This window comes from Paramisgurnus dabryanus, chromosome 17, assembly GCF_030506205.2.
Source record: "Paramisgurnus dabryanus chromosome 17, PD_genome_1.1, whole genome shotgun sequence".
Classification (NCBI taxonomy): Eukaryota; Metazoa; Chordata; class Actinopteri; order Cypriniformes; family Cobitidae; genus Paramisgurnus; species Paramisgurnus dabryanus.
Window position 1 is genome coordinate 15,078,197 of NC_133353.1, and position 25,564 is coordinate 15,103,760.

Here is a 25,564-nt window from a genome sequence, read left to right on the forward strand (position 1 = left end):
GATGTCTTCTTTTTCGTCTGGAAGACGTATTATATAGGGCGTTTGCTCATCTGGAAGGCGTCGCCGAGACGTCCGACCCAGCTGTTTGCAAGACACCCAGCAGATCTTTACAAGATGTATGTTATTTAGAACGATGGCGAGCCGCCGTTTCCCAGATCTTTACAAGATGTTAGAACAGCAAGCCGCTCTTTCACAGATCTTTAGAAGAGCTTTAAAAGATGCCGAGCCGCTCTTTTCCAGATGTTTAGAAGAGCTTTAAAAGATGCCGAGCCGCTCTTTCCCAGATCTTTAGAAGAGCTTAAAAAGACGGTAAGCCGCTCTTTCCCAGATGTTTGTAAGATTAAAAGATCCCTCATTAACAAATTGAATTGCCCTAAACTACAGCAAATTATTTCTACACACATCTACACATGCATGCTGTGTCGTCGATATTAAGTAATTAAAACACCATTTTCAATTGATCTTAAAACAGGCAGTTGTTGATTTTATAAAACACATTTATTCAAATTAAACAATGAAAACTTTCATTCATTTATCTTTAAAGATGCATTTTACACGACAGTATGCGAAAACAACAACATATAAACATAACATATTTAAAATAATAAAAACCTTTCCGCGTCTGCTTTATTAATCTCCATTCTGAAATAAAACATTACAAAAAATTACCAGGAAATAATCGTGAAAGGCTGTTCTTTCTTCATAGCGTTAATTAGGATCTAGAAGATAAAATTACCCGAAAGTGTTGTCATTGTTAAATAATTTACGAATGTGCGTCTTTGCGTCAAGGTCATGATTCTACATAACAACATCCGCTTGACCTCGCAATGCCAAGAAGAAGAAAGGCGTGGAACACATGCTTAAGGTATGTAGTAATAATGCATTTATATAATAAACTGTTTGCTGTCGGATCATTTAAATAATACCTCGAAATTGGGTTGATAACAGTTATTCATGCTTTAATATTGATCTTTCGCCCACCTGTCTGACGTTAATTTATTTTGATCGTTCATGTAACTGAGTCTTGTGTAAGATTCTAGAAAGATATAGTGGCTTACTTTTTTAAAACGATCAGTATTATGGTTGATATTTGTATTACACTTGTTAATATTTGTTTTTGCCCCCATTTTTCATTTCATGAGCTGAACTTAAATATTTTCTATGTCCCCAAAAGGCCTATTTCTCTCAAATGTTATTCACAAATCTGTCTAAATCTGTGTTAGTGTTGCGTTTATAATTGTGGTTAGTGTGTGTGTAAGGCTCTGCCTGTGAAAACCCAGCTAAAGTCTTTTTTGTGATGTACTGTTTTCTACATAAAATCATCCTAAACAATGAAAAGAACATTTTGTAAAAATATCTTATCTTTAATATTGGCTGAGTAAGATTCTTTGTATAAACCCTCAGTCTGTTAATTTTGTCTCCAGCCTGTCAAGATCTTCAGATGATGTTTGAGCAAAAAGTCATCATCCTCTTCGTCACTCTTCATCCGTATTTGGGGTAACAAGCACCTGCTTCCCACAAGACACTGGACAGCTGATGTCAGGTGGTTAGTCTTCATTTGCATTCATCCTAGTACCGTCAAGACTGCTATTGCAGCTGCAAAAAGGCAAAGATAAATGAATTAGGAGTGTAGCTTTTAAAATGCTTTTACTATTAAATGCATTATTTTGATTTATTTAAACTTAAGAATCAAATAGGTGTGTAGTTTAGGTAAAATTCTTATAACTGCATTTGTCTGTTTTACAACAGATAAACAGTAACCAAGAATAAATGTACTGTTTTTTTATGTTGGATGGATCATCAGACCTGCACCTTCCTTGAACATGTTGGTAAGGTAACACTTCATGCAAGTTAATGATGATGCTTTTTTATAAGAACTTTTTATAAATAAATATTTTTATTGTTTTTTTTAGGTAACTTACTCTGTATTTGTTCATGGTGGTCACCCCAGGGTCTCAGGACTCAAAACGAGTGCTCTATGGATTGAACATAAAATGTAGTATAAACAAGTGTTATGTTTTTAAATGCCACTAATAATGTGTTTCTGTTTTCTTTCTCATTATGCTAACAAACACTCTTTTACCCCTCATGTTAGGTAGATCAACACTCCAACCATCTGCATTAGGGACTGAATAAAGGATGCCCTCTGTAGCTGGGAATGTTAGATCAGGTAATTTGCATTTGATATATTTTTAAAGACACACACACTAATGCTGCTTTTACACCGCCAGCGACTAGCAACACAATCTCGTTCATTCCAATGAAAGCTTTGCCCCATTAAGCAACATGAGCAACTGTGACCATTGACAACAGGAAGTGAGCATGTCCAGCTATGCCACAACTTTGAGTAAAGTTCAACTTGATGAAGGACTTTTGGGAGCAACTACCAATGAGAGTGAAGCAGTGAAGTTCATGTCATCCGTCTTTTGTCATTTACTGAGAGGATTGTTACTCATTTGTTTATAGTATTTACTAGGACAACCAGAATTGGGAACGCCTTCTAATAAATGCAGCATAAGGCCTTAACTGTCTGTGGCAAATATTTTTAGCACCCAAAATAAATAGGGGTGCTGCTTTTAAAGAAAAACACCACAGTTTTTCAATATTTTACTAAGTTCTTACCTCAACTTAGATCAATTAATACATCCTTATCTTTCATCAATGCATGCACTTAATATTTGTACAGCACGTCGTGAATGTGTTAGCATTTAGCCTAGCCCCATTCATTCCTCGGCGCGCAGTAACATCATCACTCCTGACTACTCCCCCCCTTTTGAGTTTGAGCGAGAGGTGGAGTAATCAGGAGTGATGATGTTACTGCACGCCGAGGTCGAAGTGCTGCAAACTTAGTGCTCTTTTGCCATACAATATAGTTCTCATTTTTATCCGCATAAAAAAATCGCCACGTTTTATTTTGTGCCACCATACTTACTCGTGTAACTACTCATGTAACAGTCTTTAAATAAGGAAAACATGAAAGGGTTGGGTGGCTTCTAAATTCATCCCTGTTTGGATCCTAAGGAATGAATGGGGCTAGGCTAAATGCTAACACATTCACAATGCACTGTACAAAGATTAAGTGCACGTATTGAAAAAAGATAGGGATGTATTAATTCGTCTAAGGTAAAAACATAGTAACATTTTGGAAAGCGGTGGTGTCCATGTGACATCAGTGGGTCAGTTAGCATTAGTTGAAGCATCATAAATACATTTTGGTCCAAAAATAACGATTTATTCAGCATTGTCTTCTCTTCCGGGCCTGTTGCGAATGCGCGTGCACAGTGGCGCTGCTGACGTACGACGCTGCTGACGTGTTATCCTCAGACATGTTTGCGAAGATTGTTTTGTTTACAGCGTCTCTCTCAGACTGTAAACGGAAAAAAAAAGCTTGGGTGCACCAGATAACAAGCCAACAGCATCGTACGGAAGCAGTGTCATGCACACGGTTCACAACAGACCCGGAAGAGAAGACAATGCCGAATAAAGTCGTAATTTTTGGACCTAAATGTATTTTTGCCGCTTCAACAAATTCTAACTGACCCACTGATGTCACAAGAACTATTTTGATGATGTTTTTATTACCTTTCTGGACATGAACAGTATACCGTACATACATTTTTAATGGAGGGTCAGCAAGCTCTCGGACTACATCTAAAATATCTAAATGGTTACTAAAATTGAGGTCAGATTTTTGAAAACGTGGTCATCCAAAGTTCTCGGTACAGAAAATCTGTTTTGTATGGATCAGAGTTAGACATGGTCATGTAATATATAACAATGTAATAGCAAGTGTTATGTTGTTTTTGAAAATGCTCTGAAAATGAAAAAAGCTTTGTTTATCCACTATGCTATCAAATGCTCTTTTACCTTGCATGTTAGGCGGATCAACATTCCATCCATCTGCATTAGGATCTACCTTAGAGACACTCACTGGAGCTGTAAATGGGAAGCAGGTAAGTTGCACAACAGGTTTCTTGTAGCATTCTTAGACTAGCAATTTTTATGTGAGAACTTTAACATGATAGAAATTGTTAAACTACAAATATGGTCTATATTGTCTGAGAGAAATTCTTACTCAAGAATCTGCATATTGCTGTAGATATGCAGAGTACTTATCTCGAAACAGTCGTAAAAGATTAATGTTTTTGTTTTGTAGGTCACTTACTTTGCATTCGTCCTTGGTGGTCACCCAAGGGTCTCTAGAGTGAAAATTACTCAATCTATGGATTAAACAGAAAATTTAGTTGTATGAAGTGGTATGTTGTCTTTAAATGCCATTAAAAATGTGTTTCTGTTTTCTGTCTCATATTAAGAAATACTCTTTAACCTGCCCACTGGAGCTGGGAATGGTTAGCTGCATTTTTTACATTTACAAATAAACAAACAGAGTTAGATAAGTCCATACATACCATTCTCATCTCCGTGTGTGCTGTAACTCTGTCTGACGCAGCCCCTGCTAGCTAAGCTTAGAACAAAAGACTGGTAGTGAATTTATACAAATCACAACACATAAATTGGAAAATGTCCACGTTACTTTGTCACTTATTGGAAGCAGTATGCTAGCTGGAGCCATTCACTTCCAGTCTTTGTGCTAAGCTAAGCTAGCGGGGGCTGCATCAGACAGAGTTACAGCACGCACAGGGATGAGAAAGGTATGTATGGACTTATCTAACTCTGGGGGATACGGTGAATAAGCTAAATTCCCAAAATGTGGGCGTGTTCCTTTAAGGATTTAGGGGTATTTTGAAGTTAAATGAAGCCGTTTTACTTTTTAAACTGTCTCTTTTATAAGGACTTACTGAATTTATTTTTGCAGCAATTTGGGACATTCTTCCAGTTGTCGGCAACTTTGTGAAAAAGGCTGAAAACTTAAATGCAGGTACTGTTTTTTCATTCTTTTTTTTTTTTTTTACAGCTATGAAAAATAATGTGTTTTTAATTGTACTGTCTATTAATTAATTATTTTATACAGTTTAACTGATTCTGCTTACCTGACTCATGCAGAATTCTGGCCTGGTGTTTGGTCTGTGCTGTCTTTGGCTCTTGCATCTCCATCATCCTGACCCTCTTTAGCAGCCTGTCCATGTATTTATTTGGAGGCCACCATGAGCACCCATCTGAGTCATAATATGACTTTGTTACTCAGATGTCCATGCGCTCCTACAAATTCTACATTTTTTGTAAAGCTGCAACAAGTTGAAACCCTATAATTATTAACGTTTGATTTTGAACTATGTAATTCAAATACATGAATAAGTAACAAAAGCAGAAATTTATTAAGATATTACCTTTTTGTTGCTTGTTTACTGATCTATCAATCCTTTTGCATTTTCATAATTGTTCATCATAACTTGGTATACAGTGGATGTGTGGCTGCAGATAACTTTCTGAAGTCAATTTAAAAAGACAAAAGTTAATAAAAGCTGAATTGGTCAAATATACATTGTTGTATTTTCACCATTTTGATGTTTAGGCATTTCATAACTTGAGGGTTAATTCACGTATAGTGATGTTTCAAATCAAAGATTAATTTATTAATGACAGCTAATCATTTTATAAAGATTTTTATTACAATATTTATTTATATAATATCAATTTAATACATTTAATTCGTTACACCTACATTACTGAGCGCAAGGGAGTGCAGCCAACAAATACATTCAGGTGTGTTCGACTTAACACCGAGATGCGCAGACAGCACGTGGTATGACATCAAAAAACCGCGAGAGTTTGGGAAAGCCCCGGAAAAGGTTTGATCTCGCGGTACTTGATGTCACGATCGGTTTGCGTGTAGATCAGCATGAAGTAGAACACATCTGAAAGATGTGTGGGCTGCCTGCACTCAACGTTGCGATAATTCAGTAGAGTGTAACCTCAATCGGTTTCTGCAGCTTGTGGGTGTCGTGTCGAACGATCGCAGAACGATTTTTTGTTCTTTTCCAACTCGATTTTAACTCCCTAGACTAGTAGGATGTTCCAACGGGTGAAGCAACAGTGCTGACGGCAGAGTTTCAGTGTCAATGTAAGTTAACCATTTTAACAGAATATATGTTGTTATGCAGGCATGTAAGTTAGTCGATCTACAGAATGATCGTCGTATATTAATGTTCTATACGCGATTAAAAGCTTATTAACGTTTATCAATGCACTGCTATTCAGGCCGCTGCAAAGTCCCGAAGCCACGTTGTAACGTTAACTTCACATGTTACGCACTGGTGGGATAAACCAGCCATTTTAATAGAGTTATTAAATGTCTCAAACCTTTCCCGCCCTTTAACGTTACGTTAAAATGGCCCTTATACGGATAACGTTACTGTCATTCAGACCTTTTCCTAGAAACCACTCAAAACCGTTAACGTTGTTCTATTGGAGTGGTTTGATAATTGTATTTATTAATTGTTTCAGTTATATTAGTTATATCTGTTCTTTAATTCGTATTTCTAACAATTAAAACCCAGGAATGACAAGCTATACTTACCAAGATTTTGACGATCAAACTGACAGAAAAACTAACTTAAAGCCGACTATTAAACCAAAAAACATACTATTACAAAGTGAAGAGGAATGTAATGTGTACAAAGTTGATTATTTACAGGTTATTAATAATGTTATTTGCGACAAAAAAGTTGAGGGTACTCGAGCAAATAACGGTCTTCTGGTAAATATTGTGGTCACGTGATGGCCTCGCGACATATAAGTCGTTTCCGGTCGTTTCTCAAACGCACAGCTGCGTCCTTTTAAAATTATTTTTAATATTTTTTTTTAATAATAAGAAATACAAAGGGGGACATTATACATATATAAAATAAAAATAAATAAGGAGCCGTCCTTATTTTTTTTTTTTTTTTTAAATAAGGCTCCGTCCTAGAAGGCTGCATGTCTCGGCTGCCACGTCATCAAGCATCGTCGAAGGACATCTCAATCTGCTTGTTTTCTATTTTGTTGTTTTAATTTAATTACAAAATGTTTAACTGTCCATGTTGTAAAGACAGTTGATACATGACTTTTATTCACTGTACTACATTATTGGATTTTTTTGGTGATGCATTGCTAATTTTCAACTTCTCTCTTAAAAGTTTTCATGCCATGATCACTGGGGCGGAAACCATTATGACGTTGCCTTGGACATCAAACTAAACCATCTCATTCTGGCTTTTTTCTAACATCGAAATCTCAGAAGGCCAGGACTAAGATGGACGCAGCCTCCACATGCAACCTTGCATTTGAGGAACACCCATAGAACGGTCAACTTACCCCATACTCTAACCTGAATGCAGGGATCATAAAACTTTATCTTTTACCTTAATTGTTAGATGGGTGTTGATACCAAACTTTTTTGTCTCGTCTACCCAGGAGAAAGTCATGGGTTCTGCTGCTGAGGTTGTCATAAAGCATGCTTTTTCCATTTGTTGCATTGGGCAATATTATCAAAAGATTCTGAAAGAAATAAGATAATTTTCAAAGCATTAACATGAATATGAAAGCATTAAGTCATTAATGGCCATCTTTTATTATTGTTTATTTATAGTGTCTTTTATTCTGCTTACCGGACTCATTCAGAATTCTGGCTTGATGTTTGGTCCACCTGTTAGCTGGCTCTGGTGCTTGGTAGTCTTCTCAAACCTCTGAATCAAGGCCACCATGAGAGGCCTTCTGAAGACCATCATTACGCTTCAGATCCAGTTGTCTTAACTATGAGGTAAATATTTTTTAACTGCAGCATTGAGCGTTATGTGCGCTGTTTATGCGCACTGAACGCCTTGCATTTTTGCCCTCTACTGCAACATGCATTTTTGAAGGAGCGCTAAGAGCGGAAAAGCACCCAACGTCATTTGTGTCTTTCCATTGTCCAATTGAATATGGGGAGAGGCGGGCCTTCCGTTGTAGGGACCGATGTTTACAGTTATTTGAAAAAACCGTACTTCAGTCACTTACTGTCTCCTGTGTGTTTATGCACCTCTCACCTTCGATCAAAGTCAGTGCAAGCGTCCTCTTTTTAAAGTTTCTGCTTATTTGACAGTTAACAGCAAAAGAGCGCTCACGCTTCAATATTTGATTGACAGGACAGCTGCCTCTGTGGTTGCCTAGCAATATAAAAATCTGCGCTGCACTGCTTTTTATAAAGTGACCAAATCAAGGTGCACCTTGTGTTTCCACGTCTTTAAAACGCATTTGGTGTGATTGGCCCCCAACAAGGGTTTTTTCTGCTGCTTTTTATTTTTTCAGCTTTTGCCTTGATATTGTATTTTACATTGGTAAATGCCTATGGACATTGGCTACTAGCGTTCTGCATGTGTAAATCCACATCGATGCGAACAACGACGCAAACGTGTAAATGAAAAGTGGCGGATAGCCTACTGTGTAGAGGCATTGGGGTAGGTCTGACTAAATCAGCCTTAATGACAACTGCATCAGTCTTCAATGATGGTTTAACTTTTACACAGATAAACACTCACTTTGTCTATCCAGACCTCAAGGTTAGAGTTCGAACAGATTCAGATAGTTGTTTTTGTTCATTTTCTAAGTATTTTGTTGATATTTTAGTCCTAATTGATTATGACAGATTTGTTACAGCCTTATCTGTCAAAATGACAGGCAATAAGAAAGTTTAATTCAACCTCTGGTTGTAAAGCAGTCTTCTTCAATTGTGTCACTAGCCTACCACAATCCCTGTGCACCAGCTATGGAAAGTGCAGACCAAACTTTTACCTCCACCTGTGAGTCTCTTCCCACATTTAGTAAAGTAATGAATGCAGTTTTACAAATGAAAGGTTTTTTAGGGTACATTATTTTAATTATCAAATGATTTCTCGGATGAATTGGATAAAAAGACAATATTTTATTTTTCATTTATGAAAACTGGTTGTTGCTGCATGAACTCAAGCACATTTATTTCAAACACATCAACGCAAAGTCATTGCTATAAACCAATGCAGCTTTTTTGGATAAAAGATAATGCACATCAGGTCACACAAATCAAACACGAAGAGTTGTCATACACAGTGTGTACAGTCAGTCATTCAAATTGGATATACACAAAAATCAGATTTAAACTGACAGTGTAAACATAGTCTATGAGATCAATGAGGGGTCAATAGATCTAGTTCAATCAACGCCCTCACCATGCTCTCCCAGCTTTAGGTGCTTAGACCTGTTTTTCTAATCAAACAATACAAGGACAGATGTTTCGGCGTTATTGCCTTCATGGCATGAAAGATTAAAATCTGCATTTAAACCCAAAGGGGATATGATCTTTAAATAAAATTGCCTGTCATTTTATTGATTACAACCATAATACTGAACAACTTTAAAGGTCCCGTTTTTCCTGTGTTTTTGAAGCTTTGATTGTGTTTACAGTGCACAATATAACATGTGTTCATGTTTCACATGCGGTATTTTTCACACAATATACTTATCTATATAGTGCTTTCACTGTCCTAAAAACAGGCTGGTGTCTTCTTTGTCCTATGAAGTCCCTCCTTCAGAAATACGTAATGAGTTCTGATTGTGTAGTTTGTTATTAGTGTGTTGTGATTTGACAGCAGCTTAGCTTAGCCAGGGTGGAGTTTAGTCAAACACACTTGCTTTGACGTCATTCAACCGGGAAGTAGAGGGCTGTAGTCCAAACCGGCCGTTCGCTGTATTGAAAGGGGAATGAAAGGGCAGTGAACTTTGAGCTTTATCATTTATAGGTATTATTTATGCTACTACATACAGCAACATTACACACTAACTAAAGTTTGAAATAGGGGATCAGAAAAAACGTGACCTTTAATATTTAAGTATTGAGAAAATAATTAATTCTTACTGTGGTGGAGATATTGAAAACTCTTACAAAGAGAGTCATTTTGGGTGTTTTATTTAAAGACCATGTCCCCTTTTAGCCTGACTACGTCAGACTTTGTACTTCCGCTCAAGCAAAGTAGCAGAGAATGGTATTACTATGCTAGTCCCCTTTGGGTTTAAATGAAGATTTTGATCTTTCATTTTTTTAATATTTTGGTTTTTCTTTGGGTGCAATTTATATAAATGAAATACTTTGTCTGATGTGATGATGTTCTCATTGTGTTCTGTTGTTACAGATAGAACTGAACTGGAGTCTGTGAACTAATGCTGTGTTCGAGACAACTGGAACAGCAAACAAAGTTGAGTATCCGACCTCTCAACTTGTGACTGATCGATCAGCACCAACCTCAACGAGATGCATCATTTGACATTGCAGACAAGGTGGTGGCTAGCCTTTCACAGCCTTACATGAACCGCAAACAAACTTTAAACTATTTTTACAGCACATAATATTTATGAACATGAATGTTAAATTATCCAGTAACCGTTTTCTGCCATAATTGGCACAAGAGCACAAACTTCTCCTGGCGTCTCATTATGTGGTAAACACGCAAATGTGATATGTGATTGACTGGAATGCATTGAGGTCGGTGGTAGGATATTTAATGACATAACATCAGAAATCCGAATTGTCTGTAACACTGCGCAATATTTCACATAATTGTCATGACCTGATTATCCTCCCATTTTTTAACACAACCATTGATTGGTCACACGGAAGCAGAGACTTTTTCCTTTGTATCTCTCAAAAAAAAGAAAAAAAAAAAGAATTCTATATTTAATGTTAAAAAAACACTTACAGTAGACTGTGTTAGATAACTGTGCTTTTGGAAGTCATTTCTGATAAATGCACACCTAACTTGTCTAATGTCTTAAAAATAGGCACCAGAGCAATGTTTGTGGTAACCGTGGTATAAGAGGAATAATTGACTCCGGTCCTTTGAATTATTTGAAAATAAAGCACACCCGCGGTGTAACGGCACTCTGCTTCTCGTCGTGCCGCATTGCACCTTGGGTGTGCATTATTTTCTTATAATTCAATGGCCCGTCGTCAATTATTCCTTACATATTGAAGGTTGACAGGTTTGTTTGCATGTAATTGCAGTATTATTAATTTGGGGTTGATAGTCCAATGTTGATTTGAGAGAAAAAAAATTTTTCTTTTTAGATCCTTTCTCTTTTTAATGCAGCACTTAAGGATGAACCACCCTGATCTACTAAGATGCACAGATTCAACTCTGGCCCAGCATCATCCCCACACCTCATCTGCCATCAGTTTAATTTAATGTCTGTCAATTGCAAATGCTATTTATTTCAGTTATATTACAACTTAATGTTAACTTTAATTGAGACTAGTATTGTGTAAAGCTGGGGTTTCCAAACTTTTCATTTCAAAACCTATTAGACAAGTGTAATCTATTCTAGACCCACTAAAATATTTTTACATATACATTTTTTTAATGGGGTAAAACACATTTGTTCTCTTTCAGTGGAGTCATTTTATTTTCATAATATTTCATAATGTAAAGCAGTGGTTCTAAACGTTATTCCTCGAGGCCCATTGCTCTGCACATTTTGTATGTCTCTTTTATCTGACAGACTCAGTTCAGTTCATTGAGATCTCTTCTAATGAGCTGATGATTTGAATCAGGTGTGTTAAATAAGGGAGACATACAAAATGTGCAGGGCAGTGGGCCTCGAGGAATAACATTAAGAACCACTGATGTAAAGTAAATACAAGTTTATTTGCAATACCAAATATTTTATGGTATATTCTTTCAAAACCATTGTCATTGTTATTTATTAATTTGGCCAAACTGTTGTTGCATCATTAAGGTGTGCAACACACCTTAACCTACTGTGTGACCGACAAGTGGGTCCTCCTGACCCACAGTTTAAAATCCCCTGGTGTACTGAATGTATTGTAATTAAAGTCGCATCTAAGTCTTGTGTAACAGTCTCCATTATTTAAATTGTGATTATATTCACAGTTTCACATGATACTTTCAGCACTTACTACATCACAGTGTTTTTAATGCTTTAATTTTTAGGTTTATTATAAATTCATTCATTTTTAAAGAATTCTTTCTTTATGTAGAATATGCAAAGTCTAAAATGGAAAGTGTCATGATCAGCTCTGGGTCTTGTGCAGTGATTAAAAGAGCAGGTAGTAAATATCATAGCTTTGCAGTATATTGGTAGGCTCTGGATGTAATGAACATTCAGAACATATGTTTCATAAATTAAATTTGGTAAACAAACTTGTCAGAACAATTCATGCTGTGATGCTGGATAATACCTGGTCAAATTAATACATGTATAATGTGTTTCGACATTGTATAAGGTTTCTTCATCTATACAGACATCTGTTGGAGAACGGTGCAGAGACTGCTGTCCATTATTGGTTACAGTATATTTGTTAAAATGTTGCCAGTAAGATTATTTCCGTGTACATGGTACTTTCTTTGAGAACCTTTAAGTGTTTTATTCTGCACTTAAAGCATAAACGCAATTTAAATGCAGGAGTCCCCTCGTCCTTACTGCCAAATATGCAAGTGAAACTGGACTAAACGCATACAGTATACATACGGGTATGATTTCATGTTTCTATATTACACGTGATACGAGGTAGGGTATATAAAAATAATATTTTATGAATGCTACATAAATCCAAACTCTTAAAAAACTGGCAAATTATATGCAGCTGGGTTTTTTTATCTTTTGTTTGTGTTTAATACAATTAAACAAGAAATAAGTGTAAACAATGAAATGAGTTGAGCATTTAGGTCAGCTGATTCGTCTGCGTTTGCTCGGAATCAAGAGCTCCAGAAGATGCATGCAGCTCGTAAAAATTTCGAATGTTTCAAGACATCGCCAAGACGTCTTGCAGAGATATTGCAGACGTCTTACTTTTCAATGTTCGCAGCCGATCTACAGAAGATGAAGCGATATTTAGCAGACGTCTCCGCGACGTACGTGTGCTATCTGGGTTATTTGTTAAAAATAAGTTAGCTGATTAACTTAAACCTATTTCTGTCAGATGAACTTTCCTGTCAGTAAGGAATCACCTCAAAAATACATTGTTGTAGATATTTTTGCTATCAAACGACATTGTTTTTTTACAACTTTACTCACAGGTTGTGGTTTTATCACGTGTATCAATTCGGAGATCGGTCCTGTCAGACTGCTGTGCTAGCGCTGGTCTGAGATCAGTTTAAGGCGCGAGGCGCGTTTTGTTATATTTCCCATTTATGTTAGCTCAACATTTAAAAATAGCAGTCTGCGTAGCATGTTAAACATGACTTATCAAATAAACATGTTTACCATGAGGCGACTTAAAACCTATAAAAGTTAAATAAACGAATTAAATGAAATTCACTTACCGTTCACGTTGAGTATTTGTGCTGGAAACGCTTTCCAACCGCCGTTAGGCGGTTTGTTCCTCGTTGTCCACAAGACCAACCGTCTTTGGGTCACTTAACATTTATTGTCCTTCGCATATTTATCCAAACCAACTCTTACATGGTTTTCTTTTATCCATTTAATGAGCAAGGTTCAACTTTCTCGTCTTATTTACCTCAGACAGCAAGTTGCAACGGATAAAGAGCGCGAATCACATTAAACCAGATCAACTGACAGACGTACAACGTCAAAGTTCCGCGAGAGCTTTCGCGATACTTTGACGTCATCGTCAGCCTGTCAGTTCTTTTGGCGCCGTATGAAGTCGAAAAAGCCTTTTGACTGGATGATCTGGATGAATGAATACGACAGACTGTAAAAAAAAAGATGAATACACAGAACAGATTGGAACCGCCTAGAAAAAAAGAGGAGTGTGTGCGTGTGTGTGCCTGCGTGCGTGTGTGCTTGCGCATGCTCACTGGGATTGGTTAAATGCGGATCAATATACCCCTTATTTGCACAGCAGAGCCATCAAATAATTCTGTGTTCCTTGGATATGCAAGATTGCAATTAATGCATATTTTTTTCATGATAATGCACTGTAACTAACAGGGTGGCTTTTTTCCAGGTTGATGATGACAAGGTGATGACACAAAGCTTCCATTGCCTTTATTGCAACTAGGACTGACAATAATGTCTGCAAACCCTTCTCCAAATATTACAGTTTTTCTGAATTGTTAAAACACATTTTTTGAAACCATCACTCATTTTCTCAAAACCTTAAACACAAATCCCAATTTTAAACAAAATTCACAGAACCCCTGACTCTTCTAGCAAAATCAAACAATTGCTTCAAAACCATTTCACTTGTACTCAAAATCAAACTAAGGGTGTTTTCACATATATACTGTTTAGGTCGACCCAAATGACGTGTCGCTCCGAGTACGGTGCGTTTGGGTCAGTGTGAACACAACAGCCGCACTCGGGTGCGCACTAAACGACCGCTCCGAGACCGCTCTAAACAGGTGGTCTCGGAGCGGCTGTTGCCGAACTCTGGGGCGACCCACCTGTGGTGTGAACACTGCTGGACCTCGGGCCGAACCAAATACAGGAAGTTCTCCACATGTTTGAGCCACTGGGCTTTCGTTGTGACGTGAGCCGGGTGTTATATTGTGGGTTAACAACAAACAAGCCAATCCTGGTCCGTTGCATAGAGATTCGCTGTCTCCTTTACGTTTGAGCTGATGATTTTATAAATGCATAGCTGTCCTCCACACACAAATAGTGACATAACGGGCTTTTAGCAAACGGCTCCGTGAGAAAGGCTTTAATAGAACAGCTACGCAATTTCGCGTCAAAGCAAAGAAACTTCACAAAGACGTGCATCGTTTATCTCCACATCTTGATAGCTGCGCTCTCTCTGTCAAGCTGGTTGTCGTGGAAACGTGGGGGTGGTCATGAGACGGTAAGAGCTGTCAGAGACCAATGACAGCGCTGACCGTTGTCACATGGTGTACGGTGCGGCATTTCGAGTAAAGTAAAAATATATATATGTGAACACGGACCGCACTAACTGAAAAATGATACAATGTATTTTGGTGCGCTCCGAGGCCGCACCACGGTGCGCACCAATATATGTGAAAACAACCTAAGCTTTCAAATCATAAACACATAAGTCTATAATATAAAACACTACAAGCATCCATTAGACACTACCTTAAAAAATGGAAAACACAACATCCAGGAGATCTGCTTACAGAAAAATACATGTTTATTGTACATAACAACACACTTGACAAATACTGTTAAAAATCTCTATTACTGTAATCACAAGTTTAATTCAGTGAATATAGTGAATACTTTACTGTAAGTACTGCAAGTAATAGTAAGTTTTCAATATTACTTTAAGCAGCACTTGTATTTTGTAAAAAGTCAGCAATCCAACTGCAAATTTTGTCAATTGCATTGTCTCTGGTGTCCTTTTCTTCCTCATACTCTTCATCTGCCTCTCAGACTGTTTCCAGTCCAAACAATTGGTAAAAAATACCTTTAGATAAAGGTGTGTAGAATTTTGAGTTGTTGTGTTTACTCGATGACAACTGTGTTGTAATTGTGTTCAACTTTTGCCTGCCTGTGTTTAGCATTTATAAAACAAGTGCATTGCAGTGTGAAATGTGTGTTTTAGTGAGAAGTTTGTGTTTAGGGTTGTTAGGGTTTTGCAAAAAGAGTGCATGATTTGAAAAATGTGTTTAGGCCACTATGAATTTGGTTCAGAGATTGGGGTTTAGTGTTTTAGCAATTCAGAAAAACTGTAAGTCTTATTCTATTACAACATTGCCACCTGCCAGCAACCAAATATCTGTTTAAAAATATGTTGTCAATTTTTGTAAATAGATAATTTTGTCAAAATAAAGATTAAAAAAATCTGCCACCACATTTGTGTGTATATTGCCTTTATGCAGATTTCAAATGTATTTATATAATTTATCATTGGAACCAAAGTACACATTATCACACTTGTTGATGCACAGTAAAGCCGAAAGTAGATGTTTACGCAAACATTAGCCTACTTGTGGTTTGGTAACATGTGATCCACATGTTGAAACTATTGCATTATATAAGACATTTCTCACATGTGCTTTATGTTATAACATGTTCCACATGTGCGCTATTATGTTGCAGCATGTGGTGAGATGTTGTTCACACGTGGTAATATTGTCCACATGTGAGCACATATTTTCCACATGTGAGCATAAATTGTCCACATTTGAGCACATATTGTCCACATGTGAGCACATATTGTCCACATGTGAGCACATATTTTCCACATGTGAGCATAAATTGTCCACGTGTGAGCACATGTTGTCCACATGTGATAACATGTGATAACATGTGGTCACATGTGACCACATGTGAACAACATGTGAAAAACATGTGAAATGCATGTGCTTTTTCTGTAAGGGTTTGACCTCAGACTCATTTTTATCAGCAGATTAGTGTGCTTTGAGTACACCACAGTTCTGTAAGTGAAAAATTAATTCATATTTATGTGTGTTTCTTTCTCAGTAAGGACTAACGTTAACTGACTGTCTGTCTGTCTGTCTGTCTGTTCTCAACCAAACGGTCATTCAAGACCTTTTAAATGTAACGTTACCACATTTATTCATTCATTTATTATGTTTTGAGTACACCACAGTTGTGAAAAATGTATTCATATTTATGTGTTTCTTACTGTTTAGCAAAAAACATTTCCCGAGCAAGTTTGAATCTCTCTCAGTAAGGACTAATTGACTGGCTGTCTGTTCTCGACCAAACGGTCATTGTTACTCATAAAAACCTTTTAAAGGTAACGTTACCCCATTTATTTGTTCATTTATTATGTTTAGTACACCACAGTTCTTTCAATTGAAAATTAATTCATATTTGTGTGTGTTTTCTTACTGTTTAGCACAAGTGTTTCCCACGCAAATTAGAATTTCTCTCAGTAAGGACTGACGGACGGCCATTCACTCATAAAACCTTTTAAAGGTAACGTTACCACATTTATTATGTTGTGAGCATACTACAGTTCTGTATAGGGATGGGCACGAGTACTCGAACGTGGCATCGATGATCGATCACAAAAACGATGATCATGCGGCTTTATTTACTTATTTATTGTGGATATGACGGCATTGGATGTCTGGTTAGCATTACAAGCGCATGTGGTAGTAAATGCTGGGTCTGGAGATGCGTGTTTGACGTCGTGTTGAGATATGCAGGCCGACGTATGACATCAGTAACGTTACCATGCATGATTCAAAAACAAACAGATAATTCCGCGCACCCGCCATGCACACGGCAACCCCTAGATCCCGTGAAGCCGGTCACACCTCACATCACTGAGGCATTATGGTTTAAAAAGATGCCCTGATTTTCAGAAATACAGTCAGTCAGGTGCAAAAGTACAGCGCCGTCAAAAGTTCAATGGGTTATCATCTCATATTTAAACATCAATGTAAAAAGATACCAGAGAGCCATACGAGCATTAACATTATATCTTGACTGAGAACAGGTAAGGGGATGACACGCCACAGCTAATCGCTAAAATAATAGCAAAATAATTAAAGCTGCTTAATGTTATGAAGCTTGTGCTTTGACTGGACGTGTTTAAAAGGGCGCTGTTTATGGTGCACATCCACAATGGGAGTTAAACTTTCTGTACATAACTTAGTTGAAAACTTAGTTGAAGTCTAGCATTTTATGCAGATAGATGCACAATGTACATTTATGTTGTATAAAGGCTTACTATATTTAGAGTGCATCATATAGAAAGCGGTTTGTAATTATTAACCCTTTAGATTCACTTCATCACGCAGCTATTCCTATTAGAGGTTTCTGTTAAAACCATTTAATTCATTAATAATCTAGTATGTGTTCATTGTTTCTTCAAAATTAAGTTTTATTTCAGTGTTTTTAATAAAAATATTTTCATTTTCACCATGACGTGTACGCCCCTTTGATTGCCCCGCCCCAGTTAATCGAGTACTCGTTCTTCAGACCTATGGATTAATCGAAATGAAAAAATGACATAAATGCAAATCCCTAGTTCTGTAAGTGGAAAAGTAATTCATATTTGTGTGTTTTCTCCCAGGTTAGCACGAATGCATCCAGCATAATTTTGGATCTTAACCATTGAGGAGACTGGCTGACTGTTCTCAACCAACCATCATTCACACCCAAAACTTTAAAGGTACCACATTTATTTAAGTTGTTAGTATACCACAGTTCTGTTAGTGAAACATTTATTCATACTTTTGTGTTTTCTCACAGGTAAGTATGAACGTGTCTAGAGCAGTTTTGGATCTTTACCATTGAGGAGGTTGACTGACTTTCATCTACCAACCGTCATTAACACAACAAAAACTAAAGAAATGTTACTACAAGTGGACCTATTCAGTAACTCATTATGCTGTGAGTACACCACAATTTTATCAGTGAAACAATAATGTTTGTTTTTTCTCAATGCTTGGCATAGACAAATGTGACCCTGTGTAATTTGGAAATTTCATGGGAAATGTGTACGTCTTAAAAATGTTTAAATGTCGTTTGAGTTAAGGAACAGTACACGGATTTATTAAAAGTGTACAATACACTGAGTCTATTAAAATCATAAAGGAATACTTGATATATTTCATAAAGGAATGTGTAAATCTAATATTAGTTTTAATGTGAATTTGGACAGAAAAGCAAAAACAATGTTTGTAAAATAAACAAATAATTTTAAAAACTGTAATAATTTTACCCTTTTCTGTCATCATTTTTTATACTAATGTTTGGTTTAAGGCAATCGGTTTCCTCAAACGGTTTAAGTTGAGTTAACTTTTCGGGTTTTACAGTGTAACAACAATGTACAAAATCAAAAAGAGGAAAGCATATTTTAAGAAACAAAAAATTTAATTGGATCCCATTAAAATCCTCTACAAATTATCCTAAAGGATATTTTTGTCGTGTCTTAAAATCCTTTAGAAATATCCTCTTGTAGAATCCTATAGGATTTTTTCTAATGGAATCCCATAGATTTTTTCTAATGGAATCCTTTAGGATTTTTCTAATGGAATCCTATAAGATTTTTCTAATGGAATCCTATAAGATTTTTCTAATGGAATCCCATAAGATTTTTCTAATGGAATCCCATAAGATTTTTCTAATGGAATCCCATAAGATTTTTCTAATTGAATCCTATAGGATTTTTCTAATGATTTTTCTAATGGAACGGTTCCAAAATATGACAAGGGAGACTACCTAGGTGCTTCAAAATTGCCGCCAATGTAGCTTCCTTAAAGGGCGTGTTGCAAGGTACATTTTTCCACCAATTTGGGCAATTTGCTTGTTGATAATAAACATTTAAAATGTTATCCATTGTATTTTATGTTGTTGGTTATCACAAAACGGAATACAATACGAAAAAGTACAGCGGTTTGCAAGGATTCTCCTTTCCCCCTCAACGCACTGCATGACATCACGTTGGGGAGAGAATTTGCCTTAAGAGCATTAAGAGTGACTAGAGAGATGAGTAAAGTACAATATTCAGATTATATCAATGCAAATTATAGATAAATACATAGATATATAGACTAGATAGATAGACAGACAGACAGACAGACAGACAGACAGACAGACAGATAGATAGGCTAGTATAGAAAGATAGGCAGACAGCCAGATAGCGTTAGCATAACTTCGTGTAGAAAGTAAACAAACAATTAACATACTCGTGCGTGCTGGTTTGAGGGGGACCATAATCCTGCTGAAATGGGTGTATGCTATCTTCAGCACAAACGAATTCAGGCAGCATGACTCAAATCCTGGAAGCTGAGTGAGGCACGTCGTCACATCTGGTCGCGGGGTGAGAGCCTCGAACAGCGATCAACATGCATACACTTCCCTACAGCCAGTAGCGGAGTGTCAATCGGGCCGGTCTGATAATAGTTATACATTGGGAGTTATATTAGCAACACCGTCTGTCGGTCTGATGTGCGGCTGGTTCCTGCAGCCCGCTGGTCAAACTGTGCAGCCTCTCTGCTTAACAAATATAAAAGTGCTCAACCCGTTCGGCAGGTCCAACCATGTCCAGGATTTATAAAAATACGGGGATCAGTGAGCGGTTTCTAACCTGTCGTCCTTTGATGTAAAAAGCAGCCGATTGCCTGTTTATTGCAGTAATGTTATGTATGCGGTCGGTTTCGAGCCCGCTGCTTCTGTGTATAAAATTATCGTGTGATTCTTTATGATCGCTTATACAATATAACAAAACTTCCTTTTATTTCACAAAAAATATTTTAGATATTATAAGTGTGGATTAAGGATGTTTACAACTCTCTAGCCTGGTGGTCAGGACATGAATGGATTAAATCAGCAGATTTGCAAAGTTTTATTTATCTCCACATATATCATAATTAGCAGGGTAACTTTGCAGTATACCACATTATATATTTCCTATTATGTATATATGATTTCCATATTACATACGTAAGTATTAATAAAACTGCAATAACTGTCTCATCTATCTCTATGGCTCTTGCTGAGGCTTTCATCCACTTCTCCCCAATGTGACGTCATAGCCGAATTGCTAAAAAAAACGTTAATACCAAAAAAGTAAAAAAAATTGTCTTTAAGACCTTTTTTGAGACATTTAAAAAATGATATACATATCTTGAGTGATTTATGTAACCATTAATCAACAGTGGTGGTTAACCTGCAACATGCCCTTTAACGTACAGAAAGCCATCTTTAATCTCTTGTAGTCGGTGTAACCGAACTCTCCTGACATTTTGACAACTGTGGAAAAAGGTATTTTAGTTTTTAAAGGAATAGTCTACTCATTTTCAATATTAAAATAAGTGGAACAGCACTTCTGGGAGTACTTCGACTCCGTGCAGTAACTCCCATTATAAGAGGGAGAAGGGGAGCGGATTTTTCAGGCGAGTTGAAGTACTCCCAAAAGTGCTGTTCCGCCATACAATAAAGTTCCTCTTTTAAATCCGCTTAGAAAAGCGCTACGTTTTATTTTGTACCACCAAACTTGCTCGTATAACTACTCGTCTTAAATAGGAAAAACGTTGATGTGTTTGGTCACTTCTAACTTTATCTCTGAGTGGTACCATTGAATGAATGGGGCTAAGCTAAATGCTATCGAAGTGTTGCAGCGCGCTCCAGCGCTTACGTGCACGCACACAGATGATAGAGGGATGTATCAACTCTTCTTAGTTAAGGTAATAACATATTTTAATATTGAAAATGAGTAGATTATTCCTTTAACTTACAGCTACTTTTGACTCAATGTACAATGTCCTGTTTCAAGTAATGTAAAGTACCTTTTCAGTACTCATATGTATAAGAGAACAATATGTTACGTCTGGGGAAGAAAAATGAAAATGACAAATTATTTACACTGTAATACAGGGTATCTATTGTGTAGGTATACTAGGGCTAGGCAACAATCTACGGATAATATAGAGGGATGATGAATTTATTATGGTTTTAATTTAGTTTTTTCATATAGGCTACTAACCTGATGAACATGTATTGTATAGAGTAGATATCTGTGAGCCACGTCAGCAAATACAATAAAAAAATAACCCAGTTAGCCCAGTTCCAGTTAACTGGAACCAAAGGGTATATTTTCACAGTAATTACAATGAACAGTTGCTGTTTTTTTATTGTACTTGCTTTGAAACACAATTAAATTAAACAAAATTAAGCTGCATTTTTGCTATTAAAATCATATCAGTTGTACAGTATGTTTAGGTTACTGTAAGGACTTCAGTGTGATGGGCTGCACTTTCTGTTTGTTTACCTTTTGTCTCTCATGTGCGCACTACTTGTCTCCTCCCTTCTTCTTATCCTTGATTGTTTTCTACAGCTGTTGCGTGTTTGTCTCTCTCTATATTAGGTTCAGGTGTGCTGTGTTCTGTGCGCATTCATTTTGTTCTTCCGGGAGATCGCTGCCATGACGTGTCTGACTCATGTTGGTCTTTGATCCTGTTATTGGTTTATGTACTCACTGTGTTTGCCTCCAGGACTCGGTTGAGGTTTCTGCTCTCGCTCGGTTCCTGCTCTCTCTCCTGGAAGTTCTGGATCTCTGTTTCCTATGGGATTTAAATCCTGCCAGGATTCAAAACTGAAAATAAAGCTCTGAAAGGTTGAAATTTAGTGTTCGCAAACTCAAAATCTTACAAAAAAAAGTTTTGCAACATCGAAAAATAAGATTTGCAAGATTGCAAAATGTAAAAAAATAAAAATATATCTGCAAACATTATGTTGTTTTTGAGATTTCCTTTTTCGGAACCGCAACATCTTTTTTACGATGTTGCGCAAACAATTTTTCAGAGATTCAAATTTGTCAGTGTTCTCCCACTGTATAGTTTGTTTTCCAGGTTTGAAACCTTGTAAATGGTGAACTGAAAACTGGTGTGCAAATAGGTTAAAAAAAGTTTTGAAACTCTGAAAACTGAGGTTTGAAAGGGCTAAACTTATTACATTACATTACATTTGCACTCCTTTGCAGACAATTTTTTCAGAGCTAAGTTTACAACACCCACTTTGCGGAGATACGGCCACAAAGTTGCGAGCTTGCGACTCACGTGATTTGTGGCAGCGTTGTCACGCAGCTCTGCTCTGAAACTCAGACTGAGCGAAAATGAAGCCTCGCAACCTCACAACTTAAAAAAAAGCGTGGAGGGAGGGCCTTCTGCTCTTGGCCAATGCTTTGCTGTCTGCTGACGTACAGTCCAATCACAAGTCGTGTTTACTGGAAAGGCGGGATTGACTGACTTCTCCGCCAATGACGAAAGCGCACAGGATACACAAACAGATGCACGGCTCTCTGGCCACAAATCGGTCAATTAACGCCACTAAACAAACCAATAAACCAATTTTCTTCAATTTCTTTATTAAATAATAAGATTTTAAACATCTGTTTACTCTTGTATTTGTAACTGTGTTGAACTGTGTACCGCTGGTTGCGGTAGCCGAACGGACTGCGTACGTGAGCCTCGAAAGCAGCCCGTTAAAGTAACTAAAGGCGTGAGCCCCGACAATACATTTCCGCTCTTTTGTATTATTATTCTAAGGTATGTCCTTTCAATTTGGGAAAACTAATCTGTTGCTGATAACCGATGAATTAAAAGGAAATCCGTATTGCTTTAATACATCATTTAACAGCTGAGCTAACCTGTGGCCATTGTGGATCCGTTTTTGATTGTTAATTATACATGATTGCCCATACGATTATTTTACTTATACTGTGTACCAGTGGCGGATGCAGAACGTGACATATGGGTGGGCATGGATTAAGTCCGGGTGGGCCTGAATCTATGGGTGTCACTTTTGAATAAGAAACTATAACAAGTCTATAAAATTCGTAAAATCTTCAGGAATCACAAGCGTATTGGTGAGAACACTAATTTAAACAGCATGCACACACACCCGAACTGCACGTCACATTTTTGACATTACTGATATACTTTAAATTGTAATGCAACATGACATTAATTAAGCCTTTTTGGTAAAAACTAATTATTGGGGTGTCATAGCCTACAAAAACGAACCTGCACACAGTGACAAGAAATATAAATGAACACAAAAAACCTAATACTTTTTAAAATAGCCTATTAAAACTGTTTAAATAAATTAAGCTACTAAATGCTTAAAATGAAGCTAACATCATATTCTCTTCATGCAAATCACTAAAAATATATTTTTCGTTCTCACATATTTAAGTTAACTTACTAAATAAAGAAAGAAAAAGGGAATTGCTAGAATAATGTTTGACTCTGAGGTTAAACGAAATGACAAATAAATAAACATTTAATATACTTTTTGATGAGCATAAGAGCAAGCGGGTAGCCTACTCGTGAAGAGCGGAGCCGAGGAGCGCGCATAACAAACGTGAACACGAAAGGAATAATGGGTTTAATTATGCTTTCACTTCATTTCCTGACAGTTTCCCTTGTTAGTAGGGATAGTAATGACTAACAAGATGACACCGAATTACATACAATATGATTACCTAACTAAATCTGAGAGAATGCAAACACATTACAATATTTTTTCCTCCGCCCGCCGGTCAGGGCGCAGATACATTTTTGTAGCCCTGCATTGTTTTGTAGAAAGACTTTCTTTAAAGTGAATTTCGTTTTGTATAAATTGTATCTTAATATTAATCAATGTTTAATCAAACAATTGCCTTGATTTAATAAATAAGAAGCAAACCAAGAACGTATGTGGTGTGGATTGAAGTGAACCCGCTATATTTCCGCAGCCTACGTCTTTCTGCTTTTAATGCATTTCTTAAATTAATGTCTCAATTACACAGGTGGCTTATAGGTTGTTATGTTAGGCTATTTGTTTCTTTAAAAGCAATAGGCTATATTGTATAAAGTGTAGCAATAAACGTGCTGTGACTTATAGTGCTGAGTTAGAGAGCTGGTAGGCTATATCAAACAACATCACTGTGATCACTAATAAAAAATATGACAGCGGGGTAAAAAAAATAGAAAGAAAAGATCTGATATCTATTCTTTCTATTTTTTTACCCCGCTGTCATATTTTTTTTTTGTGTTTATGTAATTGAGAGGAAAGGGCGCAGCACATATTGATAACGTGTTGTTATTCAAAATACGTTTTCCACTTGCTTGCAAAAAAAAGTTCTCAAAGTGATCATTGCTGAAAGCTGCTCGGGAATATTTTTCTCATTAGAACCATAATGTAACGCAAAATTCAACTTCTTTATAATAGTTTTTAAATAGTTATCAGGCTTACTTATAATTTTACTGTTTTTAACATAACATGCAATAGATAAAATACACCATATGAAGTAGTATCCATGTCTAACTATACAGAGTAGTATTTTTTTACATTTCTGATTGGGCGGGCCAGCTGTCAATCTGGGCGGGCCCAGGCCGACAATTATAGTTTTTTAGAAGCAAAATGATTGCAAGCAACACAGACGCAACAACGCAGAGGCACAATAATACTACTGATGTGATGAAGTCACAGGGTCTATTTTTCAAACTATTCATAGCGGCTTTAAGGAGGCTAAATCATCATGGACATGAAATAATCGTATTATCTTATATGCTATAAAAATTTGTTTGTCATTTTCAAATCACATTTAGTAGCCTAATGTGTCAATATATATTTATATTCTTATCATTTATATGATATATAGGCTAATAATAATAATATTTATAGATAATAAATAACGTCCAACACATGCACAAAGAGCCGCATGTTCGACCTTTTCATTGAAAACAAATAAATTTCCCCTTCCCCACGATCTTCGTCCTCATCTTCTCAACCTGTATATGCCGTGAACTTGGACATTTTTGCTAACAAATTTCATTGACGTTCATCTTCGCTACTTTTCTCTTTTGAGATCCGCTTTCGTATTTTAGAGACATCTCATGAACTCCTCCATTTGACCAAATGACGCAGTTTGCTTATTAAGCATTCAAAACAAGCAGGCCAATTACTGGACACCTTCAGAAATGTTAAGCAATAATGGATATTTTTATTGAATGTCTAGACAACATTTTTAATAATGCTCACTAATGGTCATGCAGGGTTCAGTAAGTGAGAGATTTTCTTGCGCATGAACTGCATTCACGCACGGACATTCAAAGTAAAGCGATGAGGTGCAATTTTAAAGGGACTATAAACTCATTATGCGGTGGTTATTTTTTTTCCGGCATCACTGCCCCCCCCATATTTTACAAGAATAAATAAGGATATTTATTAGAAATAATGTGTTAGTTAAAATCTTATTTTATTTGATGTA

The 25,564-nt window shown here is 36.7% G+C and overlaps 3 long non-coding RNA genes across 9 annotated transcripts; 2 read left to right on the plus strand and 1 right to left on the minus strand.

Moving 5' to 3' along the window:
* The first annotated feature begins 172 nt into the window (after positions 1-172).
* On the plus strand, positions 173-4,864 carry LOC135760290 (uncharacterized). Of its 4 annotated transcripts, XR_010537360.1 has the most exons (8): positions 173-309; positions 790-865; positions 1,425-1,543; positions 1,805-1,829; positions 1,914-2,170; positions 3,880-3,953; positions 4,157-4,256; positions 4,817-4,864. It is a non-coding gene; the product is annotated as an uncharacterized lncRNA (long non-coding RNA). The 4 variants fall into 4 exon arrangements; XR_012335276.1 differs by having other exon boundaries at positions 790-1,543; XR_012335275.1 differs by lacking the exons at positions 173-309; positions 790-865 and having other exon boundaries at positions 1,914-1,996; positions 2,096-2,170.
* LOC135760288 (uncharacterized) lies at positions 1,457-6,816 on the minus strand. 3 transcript variants are annotated; one of them, XR_012335277.1, is made up of 7 exons: positions 6,479-6,816; positions 5,289-5,387; positions 4,992-5,117; positions 4,166-4,220; positions 3,868-3,936; positions 1,923-2,152; positions 1,457-1,596 (listed from the first exon to the last, which is right to left on the minus strand). It is a non-coding gene; the product is annotated as an uncharacterized lncRNA (long non-coding RNA). The 3 variants fall into 3 exon arrangements; XR_010537359.2 differs by lacking the exons at positions 1,457-1,596; positions 1,923-2,152 and having other exon boundaries at positions 3,236-3,936; positions 5,289-5,383; positions 6,479-6,810; XR_010537358.2 differs by lacking the exons at positions 1,457-1,596; positions 1,923-2,152 and having other exon boundaries at positions 3,236-3,936; positions 6,479-6,809.
* LOC135760287 (uncharacterized) lies at positions 5,786-11,796 on the plus strand. 2 transcript variants are annotated; one of them, XR_010537356.2, is made up of 5 exons: positions 5,786-6,022; positions 7,077-7,380; positions 7,529-7,699; positions 10,083-10,227; positions 11,015-11,796. It is a non-coding gene; the product is annotated as an uncharacterized lncRNA (long non-coding RNA). The 2 variants fall into 2 exon arrangements; XR_010537355.2 differs by having other exon boundaries at positions 5,790-6,022; positions 7,561-7,699.
* The last annotated feature ends 13,768 nt before the right edge of the window (positions 11,797-25,564 follow it).